Genomic DNA, 13,992 nt, shown 5'->3' with positions numbered 1-13,992 from the left:
CTGGCATGATGCAATCCATGGGGTTACAAAGAGTCAGACACGACTGAGTGACTGAACTGAGCTGAGAAATCTGTTCTTTGCTTGTATAGTTTTCTTTTTTTAATAAATTTATTTATTTTAATTGGAGGCTAATTACTTTACAATATTGTATTGGGTTTGCCATACATTGACATGAATCTGCCATGGTGTACATGTGTTCCCCATCCTTATATAAATAGAATTACCAGTCCATTCTGAAGGAGATCAGCCCTGGGATTTCTTTGGAAGGAATGATGCTAAAGTTGAAACTCCAGGACTTTGGCCACCTCATGCGAAGAGTTGACTCATTGGAAAAGACTCTGATGCTGGAAGGGATGAGGGCAGGAGGAGAAGGGGACGACAGAGGATGAGATGGCTAGATGGCATCACTGATTCGATGGACGTGAGTCTGAGTGAACTCCGGGAGTTGGTGATGGACAGGGAGGCCTGGCGTGCTGCGATTCATGGGGTCGCAAAGAGTCGGACACAACTGAGCGACTGAACTGCACTGAACTGAACCCTTTGTGGATTGACTTCTTTTTACTCAGAATAATTTCCTGGAGTTGCATCCAAACTGCTTATCTATTAGTCATCTGTATCTCTTCCTTGTGAATGTATCAGAATTTGTTTGGCCATTCTCTTATTAAAAGTCATCTGTATTGTTTCCACTGAGGATAACATGAATAAACCTGAAATGAACATTCATGTAGTAGGTTTTTGTGTGAATATAACTTTTAATTTTTTGTGATAAATGCCCAAGAGTAACATTGCTGGTAATATAGTAATTTCATGCTAAATTTATAAGAAATTTTAAAACTCTTTTCCAGAGGGGATTTACCATTTTACATTTCCACCAGCATTGTTTGAGTCATCCAGTTTCTCCATGTCCTCTGCAGTATTTGGTGTTGTCATTTTTAAAAATAAAGTAGCCATTTGATGAGTTTGTATTGATCTCTCATTGTGGTTTTAATTTACATTTCCCAAGTGCCTAATGATATTGAATGTGTTTTTATGTTGCCATCTACATGAACTCTGACAAAATATCTGTTCAAGCAATTTTCCCATTTTCTAATCTGTAGATTTATGTAGTTTGTGGAATGTAAGAAATCATCAGCCATTATTTTTCAAATTAATTTTTTTTGCCATTTTCTTTCTTTCTTTCCTTCTGGGACTCTGACAGTACAAATATTGGATATTTTGTTATTGCTCCATACATACTAGAGTTTCTCTTCTTTTCTTTTTTACTCTAATTTCTCTGCTTTTCCTATTGGGTTAATTCTATTGATCTTTTCTCAAATTCACAGCTTCTATTTGCTGTCATTTTCACTCCACTAGTAAAAACTTATTCAGTAGCAATAAAAATTTACCTATACCTAAAATAGTATTAGTATTTACTATTATCTAAAATAGTAAATATTACTTATCCAATGGTAAAACCCATTTAGTAATATATAAGTTTAAAAAATTTTAGTTGTATTTTTCACTTCTGTAATTTCATTTGTTTTTTATAGTTTATCTTTATTTGATGAAATTACCTATTTTTAAATTTGTTTTGAAAGTAATTTCTTGTTGAAGCATTTCTATGACCATTGCTCGAAAATCCCTGTCAGGTAATTCCAATGTCTGATTCATGTTGGTGTTGGAGTCTGTTGATTTTTTTCTCATTCAAGTTGCTGTTTCCCTAGTTCTTGGTATGATGGGTATTTTTTTTTTTTAACTGAATCATGGAGAGTTTATGATGTTAGTTCAAGCAGTGACTCTTTTAAGGTTTAAAATGCAGATTCTGACCTGTTTTTGTGTTCTGTGTTTCCAAAGAAAATTTAATTTGATGTTCTATTTTGGCGAGTTTATTCAATCTGGTCCTACTGGGCATATACTTGTTCCTATTGGAGCTGCCTGTGGGGATAGATGACAGCTTCCTAGGTCAGGTCACCTGGAACGTGTACTTTCTCTTTTTTTAACTTAAATTTATTTATTTTAACTGGAGGCTAATTACTTTACAATATTGTATTGGTTTTGCCATACCTGAACATGAATCCGCCATGGATGTACACGTGTTCCCCATCCTGAACCCCTCTCCCACCTCCCTCCCCATACCGTACTTTTCATTGGAAAAGGAAGTCTTCAGCCTGCCATAACTAAGAGTATTCCTGGGCTGCGTAGCTTACTATAGTGGGACTCCATTCATCAGTGTTACTATGTTCTGGAGTCTTAGGTGGAGAATGGGATTCTCTGGCCACAGGCATTCAGAGGTGATCTGTTTAGTGCAGGATGTTTGTTGTGATTGGCTTCCTGTTGAAGGTCTACAATCATCAAGGGTCTATACATGGAGAGAGGACATACCCAAGGCCACTAGGAGGCCAGTCAGCACCCTCAAGAGAGATCCTGCCACAACAAATGCTAAACCTAGAAAACACTGCTTCCTTTAAAGCCTTGAACGTCCCCTTCCTCACACAGAGATATCAAACACCTGAGGGCACCAACCTGAAAGCTAACCCAAGATACACCCAGCTCAGGTAGCCTCTCTGTCTCCATGGATCATGGAACAAAGACTTCTCTACTCACACCAATAGACACACATATGTGTATGTATGCATGTGTGTTTCTAGTAGTTTTGTTTGGGTTCCTTTACACATATGATAGTCATTTACCCATTTTATCAATTTTTACCTTTAAAGTTGAAGCATGAGAAATTGCTTAATATTCTCTGTTAATTCCAAAACCTCTTATCTTCACACATCTGATTCTGGTTTTTGTTTTTTTTTTTTTTTTCTTTTTGGGTCCTTGTCATCTCTCATTGATTCCTTGGAAGTTTAGGGACAGAATGGGAAATTTTAAGTTTCTTTAAAATGATATGTGTATGTCAATTATAGGCAATTTCCTGGGTGCTAGAACTTGAAAACTAAGATGGTGTGATGTTACTCAAAAATAGGTTGGTATTTGCCTCTGTCATGTATATGAGTCTCCTAAAGTCACATATAACTAAGCTTAGCCTTTTCTATTACTTTGGTAATATCTGGATAATAAGAATTCAAGGTAAAAAAAATCAAGTCAACTTGATTTCGAACTATCAGAGAATACTGTAATGCCCACTACTAAACATCAAAGTTTAAAGCAGATTTTTTTTGTTTTTGGTCCTTATTTTCCCCTGGGAAGAGAATGATTTTTTTTTTTCCTAGATCAATTTTAACCTGCTATTCTTCCCACCAGAGATTCTGACTCTATGGCAGATTTTTCAATATGCCACTTGGGAAGGTCCTGGTCTTTGTCTCCAATCTCTCTCCTTTTTTTTAGACAATTGCAAATAAAAAGCTTAATTTCAGAAACTGAGTTCACCATTTATGAATACTCTAAGACATAGTCACTGCAAATTCAGATTAACAATAGGTACACTCTTTTAGCAACAACAACAAAAACGACAACTTGTCTAAAAGGTCAGAGGCAAGTGACTTGATTCACTCAGAATACTTAACTGGTTTGAAAGAAGAAAATGAATCCTTTTCTAGATGTTGAGGCAAAACTTTGAAGACATATTATTAAAAAAAAAAATTCATTCTGATGTCCTTGGGACTCTAAAATACTCCAGTGATGACTGAATCTTCCCTATTACACACACACAAAAATCTAAACATCTATAAGCTGTTCTCACAACGGTAATGTATCAATCTTTCCTGTTAATAAACCACATATTCTTTAATAATTGTATATATAATTTGATAAAACTAAAGGTAGTACACAAATTTCAAGATAGTTTCATGGTGCACTGGCCACACAACAGGCACCACCAGCACTCACCATGAACACGGGGGATATGTCTGAGCCAATGGGCCATGTGGCACTGAGAGCAAACCCCTGAAATTGGAGTCAGTACTCTCTCCCTCCAACCCTATGTAACTGACTTTATGTGACACATCTGAATGTCTTTGATGCCACGTCTCTGTCATAGTCAATCATTACCTCCCAGAACACTCTCTGTCCCTTAATTTATTTTAGACCCTGCAGTTAGGAACTGCTCAGGCAGGATGGCTTGAACTACACTCCCTATTTACAGTTTTTATTTGACAACCACAAAAGCTGTTTTGTTGCAATTAAAGCAATATTAAACTGAAACACAGTACCTGATTTGTGTTTTTTGTTTTTATTTTTTTTTCATAATCAAATAAAAACCCTACAGAATAAAACTACTTACATCTCCTCCAGAAACCCAGAAACTGCACAGCCAAGGCAAGAGGTCCAGCCAGGTCACCTTTAGGTTTCAATAGGCAAGCAGGTGCCACACTCCAGCACCTCCAGGTACATGAGCACCATGTCCTCCCAGACCTTTGTCCTCCCTCTGGGCTCTACTGAGCCTGTGAAATCCACAATGAAGTGAAATTCAATAGATTCATCAAGTGCCTACAGAGCTGAAACAAGCTTGAGGGCTCAGTTTGCTTTTCTGAGTTTTTATACACATTTTCTTTTCTTGACAACTTATGGCTGCATTTAAAAATATTTTGTAAATCAAGAACTTTTTTTTCCCAAAAATATCAGTCTACTATACTGCAAGACAGAAAAGTCAACCTACATTCTTTTCTAAACATTTATGTCCTATTATTTGCCTTCTCAAAAAGTGACTCTAAAGGTACTTTTTTATCTCAGTAATGATGTTTGGGCTTTTTTCTTTCTCTTATTAACTCCTCCTCACACACACACACACACACACACATCTGGTTTTCTTCTTAGAAAAACAAAATTTTAATTTTGCAAGTACTTCATAATATGAACCCTATGCAATTCACCTTGAAAAGTCTTCTGGGGGCTTCATTACTTACTGTCTATATGACCTTGTACAAGTCACTTAACCTCTTACTACCTCAGTTACCCCTTCAGTTAAATAAGGATAACAATAGAATCTCTATAATAGTTTTCAAAGATCTGACAATTGTACACCAGATGCTGCTTTAGGCATCTTTAGGATGCTTTAGGCATCTTTAGGATCTTTGGTAAACAGGTAAAATAAATTCCTGTCATTATGGAAATTTCAGTCTATTAGGCCAAGAAGTAATACCTGAATACTGATGGCAAAAAAAAAAAAAAAAAAAACGCATGCTCTGGCTCAGTTACACAAGAAAAGCAGAGGTGTGTGAGTGAAGCTATAAGAATACCGAGTGTCTTCAGTTTGGAGGGATGGAAGTATACACTGAATGATAGGGCTACCTTCATAAAGCCTGTGGGATCCTTATCTTACACATGTTTTTCTCACTTCTGATAATGTATGAGCAAACTCCAGGAGACAGTGAAGGACAGGGAAACCTGATGTGCTGCAGTTCATGGAATTGCAGAGAGTCAAACATGACTTAGTGACTGAACAACAATCTTATTTCATTTTTACAACACCAGAAATAGTCCTCAAAGAAAATATAACCTCAGTAAAAATAACCCTGATAATTTCAGATAGACTTAAATGATTTCCTCTTCCCCCATTCTAAAAAAAAAAAAAAAAAATGATCCAAGCTTACATAGTTGGTTTAACATTTATACACATGGGCAATAGTAAATAAAAAATGTTCTAGCCAGTGTCATGATCATAGTGTTGACATGATTCATGCCTTTATTTACTATAGCTAGTTTTACTTATATTGTATATATATAAAATGTGCAAACATCTTATTCCATGGAATAAATGTTTTACATACAATTATTTGTGTTTCTTATTTGAAATGCAAATTGACACACAATGCTATTTCCAATATTAATAAATTTGTAGTGAAACTTTGTATTGTAGAGAATAATTTAACTCCAGAAATTCACTTCAGTTTGGAAAGCTTTAATTTTTAATTTGAAAGCCTTTCTATACCTTGTAAATTAGAATTGGTATTTCTCTAAGTTAGAAGCACTGACAACCACAAAATGAGAACAAAAACATTCAGCTAAGCATTGCATAAATTTAGGAATGTTTTATCTAAAGAAAGATCCATTTAAACTACATCCAACCCTAATTAAAAAGACCACAAAATAGTATAACTTATAGTGAGAAGGATTTTTTATAATTCAGTATCAAAAATAGAAATTAACAAAAGTATCCTTAACATGTCAAAGGAAAATATAACAAATTATTATGAGTATAATACTAAACTTGAGCTAATTATTTTTTCAGTTTTAATGCTATTAGGAAAAGTTTCTAAAGGTGAGAACAGTAATGTTCACTTTTAATGACTAACTGTAGCTGAAAGAAAAATTCAATGCATAAAATCATACAATAAAAATACAGGGCAGAAATAGACAAATTGGAAGTAAAATCCTGCCTAACCTGCTTTATCACTTTATTATTCCCTTAAATATTGGGAATATTAAAACATTTGAAAAGAAAATAAGTCTATAAGTATAGGGAATATGAATTTGCTGTCACCTGGGAACAGGCACAGAAAAGAAAAAGTAGTAAAAAAATATCATTCATAATACTTAATTTCCATAGGTTATGTGCCAGAAACTACTCTGCAATGATAATGTGGAAAAGATAAATTTTGTATTTATCAATTATGTGATGTCTAAAGAAAAACTACTTTAAACAAATAATTTAATCATTATAATAAGTTTATGATTTGAGGGATATGAATATAATGCTCTAGAAGCCTATAATCAGAAGACTGCTGCTGCTAAGTTGCTTCAGTCGTGTCCGACTCTGTGCGACCCCATGGACTGCAGCCTACCAGGCTTCTCCGTCCGTGGGATTCTCCAGGCAAGAACACTGGAGTGGGTTGCCATTGCCTTCTCCAATGCATGGAAGTGGAAAGTGAAAGTGAAGTTGCTCAATCGTATCTGACTCTTAGCGACCCCATGGACTGCAGCTTACCAGGCTCTTCCATCCATGGGATTTTCTGGGCAACAGTACTGGAGTGGGGTGCCATTGCCTTCACCAATCAGAAGACAGGACCTGGTATCTGTGAGAGATAGAAATCAATCCAGGTATCATTCTCTGAAATAAGTGATGTTGGAGCTGAGCTGGAAGAATTGAAAAGAATTAACAATGGCAAGCAGAGTTAATTTCAGAGATTATTAACACATCTTTATAATCATTATGTTTCCTGAGAAAATCTTTAACTATGGATTTTAATGCTTTTGTAGTATGGAGCATCTGAATCAGTGTTTCCTATTCTTTTTTCATAAGACGTATTTGGCAAAACTAATACAATTATGTAAAGTTTAAAAATAAAATAAAATTAATTAAAAAAAATTAAAAAAAAAAAGAGTGTACTCTTACAGCAGCACAGAAAAACTAAGTTTAGGACACAGTAAAGAAAAACAAATGGCTAACCTGGAATAACAGAGCAGAGGGTGTGTCTGAAGCTAGATTCACTAGTTTGGCTTCTAGGGGAGGGAGGGGGGTTCCTACCCCACCCCACCAGGCTCCTCCCCTTTTCTCCTTTATGTAAAGGAGAGTTAGAAAATGAATTTTCTGTAAGTTGAATATTCTGATTCACTGATACTACAGTAATTACTGTAAGACAGCTTACACATTCCCAGATAGTGACAGCCTTTTAATAAAAAGTTCTTCACCTGAAACTGCTCTGAGCATAATCATAGACTGAATCATAGATTGTATCTGAATCTCTGTAGATGCAAACATTAGCTCAAGATCTTACAGGTTATCCATTTAAACATCATTTGTATACACAGCAAATAAAAGCCTGATTATTTTCAAAAAAAAAAAAAAGACTTAGAACCATCACCTCAGGGAGCCCTATGCAAGCACAATCATGGCTGAAATAGAGGGAGGTATGTTGCGTAGCAGGAAGAGTGGAGAAAAGGATATTTATTTTCCCTCTGGAGTTTTAATAAAGATTAAGTTGGAAGATTAAAAATTCTGAAGGATCTTGAACGTGAACGTGAAGTCGTTCAGTCGTGTCCGACTCTTTGCGACCGCATGCACTGTAGCCTACCAGGCTCCTCTGTCCATGGGAACTGTAGCCTACCAGGCTCCTCTGTCCATGGGAACTGTAGCCTACCAGGCTCCTCTGTCCATGGGATTTTCCCGGCAATAGTAATGGAGTGGATTGCCATTTCCTTCACCAAGGGATCTTCCCAACCCAGGGATCAAACCCGGGTCTCCCTCATCGTAGACAGACGCTTTACCATCTGAGCCACAGGGGAATGTCAATTCAAGTTGGACTACAAAGTCAGGGTGTCTTCAAGAGACCCAAAACAAATGTTTTAAATTAGCAAGAAGGCAGTAATTAAACAAGTAAGGATGTGTACTGTTTAATAAAGGAAATAAATATAAATGAAATAAATTGTTATTTTGTCTTATGGTAGAGGTGTGACCCTTCATGACCTATAAAAATTATATAAAGTCCCCAAAACATTAATCATTCTCAAATTAACCTGTTCATTCAAAACAATGACACTCCATTTACTCACTAACCAAAAAGAGGGGCTATAAGAGGACATGAGGACTACAGTTATCTGCTATGGCTCTTGCATGACTAATTTCTACATCTGTTTTTTGAAGCCTTTCTTGCCCTTAACCTTAGCCTTGGTCACTATACCACTCCTCTCCCCTTCCTAAAGCTGAATTTACCCACTTACTACTTGTTAAATGCCAAAAATGTTTCTTACCTCTTGGGAGAACCATTTTGACCAACTATCCTTGAAACTAGCTGAACTTAGACTGACACATTTGCTAATGCTCTACAAATATTATGCCATTTCTTTTCCAAGTTAGAACACTCCTTTGGAGTCATTTTTTGGTACATTTTGAATACCAGCTATGTTTAACAATGTTGTAGTTGATTTTCTTTCTCAAAATAGTTTTGTTCAGTCTCTATCACTAGACCATGTTATTATAAAATAATATAAATAAACTTAATAAGTATTATTATTAATTTTACTAAAGCATTATCAGCATGAAGACTATTCAAAGCTAATACTATTATCTTAAAATAATAACCAAGTTGGCTTTAATTGAATGACTCAGTTTTGTTTTCATTTTCTGCTATCCTACATTTATGTGAATTGAAAATAATGTGACAGAAGTCAAATTGCAAGCTAAAATACTTCATTCCTTGTTTTCATTCCTTTGGAATGAAATAAATGAAATAAAGGAATATTTTCATTCCTTGTTTTCTTTCAAAATTACACTCTAGTTGGATACAAGTCATGATTTTTGTTTTATTAAACTTAAATTAAAAGTATATTAAAAAAAATCCCTTCTTTTAAGCCGAGTAGAGTACTGAAGAAACATTATATACTGAGGTATTTAATGGATGGTGAGTAGTATACAAGGCTTACAAGATTTTTGCTGTCAGAGAATTGAGTTGAAAATCAGGAGTGGTTACCTTGTACTATTTCAAACAATAGCCAGATGTGTGATGATAAATTCTCCTGCCACTGTTTTCCTACTTCCCCAAAACATAAAAGGAAACATGAAAGGATATCAGCAAGAATGTAGAATAAGTCTAGACTCTCCTTCTCTCCCTTCTCCCACCACACTGATACAGCAATAAATTAAAGACAAATTCCTTTTAAGAGAAATAAAAAAACTAACTGAAATGTTTCTGCACTCTGGAATAATGGGAAACCAATTCACCAAGTGAAAGGCAAAGGAGAAAAGAAAAGATATACCCATCTGAATGCAGAGTCCAAAGAATAGCAAGGAGAGATAAGAAAGATTTTTTTTAAGCGAGCAATGAAAAGAAATAGAGGAAAACAAAATGAAAAAGACTAGAGAATTCTTAAAGAAAATTAGAGATACCAAGGGAAAATTTCAGGCAAATATAGACACTATAAAGGACAGAAACAGCATGGACCCATCAGAAATAGAAGATACTAAAAAGAGATGGCAAGAATACACAGAAGAACTATACAAAAAATGTCCTAATGACCTGGACAACCATGATGATGTGGTCATTCACCAGATACCCTGGAGTGTGAAGTCAAGTGGGCCTTGGGAAGCATTACTACAAACAAGGGTAGTGGAGGTGATGGAATTACTACTGAACTACTTAAAATCCTAAATGAGGATGCTGTTAAAGTGCTGCACTCGATATGCCAGCAAATTCAGAAAACTCAGCAGTGTCCTCAGGACTGAAAAGTCCATTTCCATTCCAATTCCAAAGAAGGGCAATGCCAAAGAATGTTCAAACTACCACACAATTGCACTTATTTCACATGCAAGCAAAGTAATGCTCAAAATCCTTCAAGCTAGGCTTCAACAATACGTGAACTGAGAAGTTCCATATGTACAAGCTGGATTTAGAAAAGGCAGAGGAACCAAAGATCAAATTGTCAGCATCCATTGGATCATAGGAAAAGCAGGGAAATTCAAGAAGAATATCTATTTCTGCCTCATTGACTATGCTAAAGCCTTTGGCTGTGCTAGAGATAGGCATACCAGACCACCTTACCTACGTCCTGAGAAACATGTATGCAGGTCAAGAATCAACAGTTTGAACTGGAAATGGAACAATGGATTGGCTCAAAATTATGTAAGGAATATATCAAGGCTATATATTGTCATCCTGCTTATTTAACTTATATGCAGAGTACGTCAGGAGAAATGCCAAGCTTGGTGAATCACAAGTTAATATCAAGAGTAACAGAAATACCAATAACCTCAGATACGCAGATGACACCACCCAAAGATAGTACAGAACTAAAAGATAAAGAACCTCCTGATGAAGATGAAAGAGGAGAGTGAAAAAGCTGGCTTAGAAATCAACATTCAAAAAAACTAGTATCACAACAATTGTTCCCATCACTTCATCGCAAGTAGACAGGGAAAAAGTGGAAACAGTGGCAAATTTTATTTTCCTGGGACCAAAATCACTGAGGACGGTGACAGCAGCCACAAAATTAAAAGATGCCTGCTCCTTGGAAGAAAAGCTATGACAAATCTGGACAGCATGTTGAAAAGCAGAGACATCACTTGTTCAACAAAGGTATGCAGAATTAAATGTATGATTTTTCCAATAGTTGTGTACGGATGTGAGAGTTGAACTTTAAAGAATGCTGAGTGCTGAAAAACAGATGCTTTCTTATCTGTGGTGCAGGAGAAGACACTTAAGCATCCCTTGGACAGCAAGGAGATCAAACCAGTCAATTCTAAAAGGAAATCAACTGTGAATATTCATTGTAAGGACTGGTGATGCTGAAGCTGAAGCTCTAATACTTTGGCACTTGATACAAAGACCTAATTCTTTTTAAAAGAACTTGATGCTGGTAAAGATTGAAGTCAGGAAGAGAAGGGGGCAACAGGGGATGAGATGGTTGGACGGCATCATTGACTCAATGGACATGAGTTTGAACAAACTCTGGTGAAGGACAGGGATGCCTGGAATTCTGCAATCCATGGAATCGCAAAGTGTCAGATGTGATTGAGTGACTGAACAAAAACATCACTAAAACTGACAGGGAAATATGGAATATCCTCTCTTAGAAACTTACCCCTAGTTCCCAGCCATCTGATTGGAAAGAGACTGATATATCCCTGCTTCACCTGGAGAGACAATAGATTGCCTCACATCCATTGACATAGCTTTCTGATAGGGTTCCTCAGAGGACCATCCACCTTTTGTCTTGCCAGTCTTTGATTTCTAATGAGTCCAGCAAATTCCAAGCACCCAGGGGAGAATACATGCGTAATTTTATCTGTAGACATCATTGATACTATCCCCTCTCAGCACAGAGCAAGCAGATTAAAAATATTCCAGCTCTCACCTTCCCCCTAAGAAGGGCAGGCATTTATTTTTGCATCCAATGCCACAACTTTTCCAGCACTGCTTAAATATAACATCTGTCTTTCCAGTAATCGAGTGCTTATGGGTCTGTCACAGTCTGGTTTCCCAGGAGAAGATAGAGATGATGAGTCTTGAGTTGGTAGATACCACCTTCCCAGGTCAGTGCAGAGTAAGCAGAAAAATCCTCTTGCTACTTCTTGGGGAGGCAAAGATTTGTTAGAGGCCCTCAGAAGCTCTGACCAGTCTTATTGTATGAGGTCAGTCTTTGAAGACTGGGAGAGAAACTTGTTTTGTTGAATGTATAGACATCAATGCAGAGAGTGATAAAAATAAAGAATCAGGCAAAGATGTCCCAAACAAAGAATTAAGAAATTGACACAAATGAAATAAATTTAGATTTACCTGAGCAAAAAATTAAAAGCAACTCTCATAAATAGACTTACTGATGTCAAGAGAATAATAAATGGGCAAAGTGAACATTTAAACAAAAAGATAATATTAAAAGTACCAAATCAAAATAATAGAACTGAATGACATGATAATAATACTGAAAATTTTACTAGAAGGGTTCAACAGGATACTAGGTCAAGCAGAATAAATTATCACTAAACACAGGTCTTAGGAAATAATTTAGTCAGAGGAGCAAAGTGAAGAAAGAATGAAAATGAGTGAAGGAAGCTTAAGGGACTTAAGAGATATTATCAAGTGGACCAATATGAACATTATGAGAGTTCTAGGAATTAAACAGAGGGATGAACAAAACTCTTATCCAAATAAATGATGGCTGAAACCTCCCCAAATCTGGAGAAGGGAAGGGCCATTCAAATCAAAGATGCCTGAAAAATGCCAAAATATACAAATCTAAATAATCCATATTAAGACATACAAGAATTGACTGTCAAAAGTCAAATACAAAAAGATAATTTTGAAAGAAGCAAGAGAAAGAAAGTTGTCACATACAAGGAAGCCCCCTACCCATAAAACAATCAACAGATTCTTTCAGCAGAAACATTATAGGGAAGGGAAATATCACTATAGGGAAGGGAAAGATGTATCCCCTTCTAGAAGGGAAAGGATGCTATATTCAAATTCCTGGGGGAAAATGCAATTAAAGGATAAAACATCTGGCAAAACTGCTCTTTGAAAACAAAGGGGAGACAAAGGATTTTATCAGCCAAACAAAAGCCAAGGAATCCATCACCATGAGGCCAACCTTACAAGAAATACTAAGGGAAGTTTTACAAGTCGAAATAAAAAAATGCTAAATAGAAACATGATAACCAATGAAAGTATGAAATATATTGGCAAAAGTATATAAATATATAAATATAGGATTCTTTATTACTATAACCGTGATGGAGAATAACTTTTAATTCTAGTATAAAAATTAAAAACAAAAGTATTAAAAAATAAAATATGCTAAAATACACAATATAAATCTAAACTGTGACCAACATAACAAAATATATGGGAAGAAAGAAGTTAAAGAGTAGAATTTTTGTTAATCATTGACCTTAAGTTGTTATCAGCTTAAAACAGACTATTACAAATGTAAGATATTTTGTGTAATCCTTAAGGTAACCATAAAAGAAAAGTACTTACACATCGAACTTGGACTGGCGATTTGTTTCATATATAATATTATACATGTTTCAATGCCATTCTCCCAAATCATCCCACCCTCTCCCTCTCCCACAGAGTCCAAAAGACTGTTCTATACATCTGTGTCTCTTTTGCTTGTCTTGAATACAGGGAGAAGACAATGGCACTCCAGTACTCTTGCCTGGAAAATCCCATGGGCAGAGGAGCCTGGTAGGCTGCAGTCCATGGGGTCGCTAAGAGTTGGACAGGACTGAGCTACTTCACTTTCACTTTCCACTTTCATGCACTGAAGAAGAACATGGCAACCCACTCCAGTGTTCTTGCCTGGAGAATCCCACTGATGGGGGAGCCTGGTGGGCTGCCGCCTATGGGGTCTCACAGAGTCAGACATGACTGAAATGATTTAGAAATATACAGGGTTATCATTACCATCTTTCTAAATTCCATATATATGCGTTAGTATACTGTATTGGTGTTTTTCTTTCTGGCTTACATCACTCTGTATAATAGGCTCCAGTTTCATCCACCTCATTAGAACTGATTCAAATGTATTCTTTTTTTTTTATTTTATTTTATTTTTAAACTTTACATAATTGTATTAGTTTTGCCAGATATCAAAATGAATCCATCACAGGTATACATGTGCTCCCCATCCTGA

This window comes from Bos indicus, chromosome 12, assembly GCF_029378745.1.
Source record: "Bos indicus isolate NIAB-ARS_2022 breed Sahiwal x Tharparkar chromosome 12, NIAB-ARS_B.indTharparkar_mat_pri_1.0, whole genome shotgun sequence".
Taxonomy (NCBI): domain Eukaryota; kingdom Metazoa; phylum Chordata; class Mammalia; order Artiodactyla; family Bovidae; genus Bos; species Bos indicus.
The sequence above is the reverse complement of the archived record's forward strand: the minus strand, read 5'-3'. Positions refer to the sequence as shown.